Source organism: Muntiacus reevesi, unplaced genomic scaffold, assembly GCF_963930625.1.
Source record: "Muntiacus reevesi unplaced genomic scaffold, mMunRee1.1 SCAFFOLD_106, whole genome shotgun sequence".
NCBI lineage: Eukaryota > Metazoa > Chordata > Mammalia > Artiodactyla > Cervidae > Muntiacus > Muntiacus reevesi.
The window spans coordinates 319,447-321,251 of NW_027077932.1; positions in this window are offsets into that span (position 1 = coordinate 319,447).

The following is a 1,805-nucleotide window of genomic DNA, read 5'->3' on the forward strand; positions in this document are numbered from 1 at the left end:
CTGCCCGAGTCACAAAGGTTCTGACAGCCAGGGTCCAGATCTCCACGGAGGCTCAGACAAAACCCTCCCTCCCCAGTATTCGCATAACACCTCTGCTTTATTGTAAATATATATTTCAGTCTGTTTCATACTCAGAATGAAAATATATACACACAAACACACACACACACACACACACACAGTCCTGGGATCTCGGCCAGGAGTTTCACTCTGTCTCCTCTCGTCACTGTGGTCCCCAGCTGCACTGACTCTGCTGTGTCTCATACAGGATCATATGCTTTCGTCTGGGATGTTTGACCTGAACCTTCTTATAGGGAAAATTAGGAAAATACACACCTGGAGGCTCAGATGGTAAAGAACCCACCTGCAATGCAGGAGACACGGGTTTAATCGTTGGGTCCAGAAGATCCCCTGTAGAAGCGAATGGCAACCCACTCCAATGTCGTACCCTGAGAAATCCCATGGATGGAAGATCTTGACAGGCTACAGTCCATGGGGTGGCAAAGAATTGAACATGACTGAGCGGCTAAGACAAATCATAGCCATAGAAAGTTTATAGATTACATTTGAAAAAAATAGTCACAGCTGGAAAGGTTACTCTCACTTAACAAATTATCTACATATGAGAAGGAATTTCTTTTCAATTTTTTTGAGATGTGGGTGACACACCATTGTATTCATTTCAAGCTTACAACATAATAACTTCGGCATTTGTGTATATTGTAAAATGATAACCACAGTAAGTCTAGTTAACCTCCATCACCACACCTGTTATAAATTCTTTCTTGTGAAGGCTTTGAAGATCTATTCTCTTAATAACTTTTCAATACATAATACAGTATTGTTAACTCTAGTCACCATTGCATCCCCATGATTTATTAATTTCACAACTGCAGGTTCATACTTTTGACCATACATTTGACCATACAATTGACCACCCTTAAACTAAGGGGGATTTCCTGTTCATCATGACCCAGTAGCATCTGGCACCATTAATTCAGTGAGTTGACATCAATTCTCAGCTTGACTAGATTGATTATTCATCCAGCACAACGTGTGCATGATGGTGGAGTGTTGTCCATACTGAGAAGCGTCAGTGTCTACACAGGGCTGTGACAGTGACTCCCTCTCCACAGGGCATCGTCCCGACCCGGGAGTGCATCCACATGTACTACCAGAACCACATCATGAACCTTTCCAGGGACTCAGGACTGGACACCATCGACGGCCATGCTGGCACCATTGCAGGCGCACAGACTGCCCCCAGGAAGGACAGCTTGGATTCCCATGACAGCATCTCCAGGTATGTCACATACTCCATGGTGGTGCTGCTTTCCACAGGAATGACAAAGGTGCGAGATGATGGGAGAGGAGCAAGCTAATCAGAACCTTGGGGGTGCCAGCTGCTCTGGGTTGTGTACGTGGGCATGGCCCAGCAGAGCATTGCTGCCCCTGCTCCGGGCAGAGAGTAGCAGCAATCTGTAATAAATTATTAGAAAGACCCAGATGGCCCACGGGAAGAGGACGTGTATTTCCAAGCTGGATTCAAGTCACAGGAGCCTCCAGACATAAAATGAGTAATTGTATCAAGAACTGTATCATCAATGCCTTTAAAATGCTCTTCCACAAAGTATCTTCTGTTCTGGAATCTTCTGCCACCTGTTGCTGTCCTCCATCTTCTCCTTTCAGAAATTTTACTTTATGATACAGAATCATAAAAATTTGAGAAGTGGTTCTGTGGGCCCCACCTTCCGAGTTGTGTGGTCACACCCCCTTCACACAGGCCCCTGCACTGACCCTTCCCC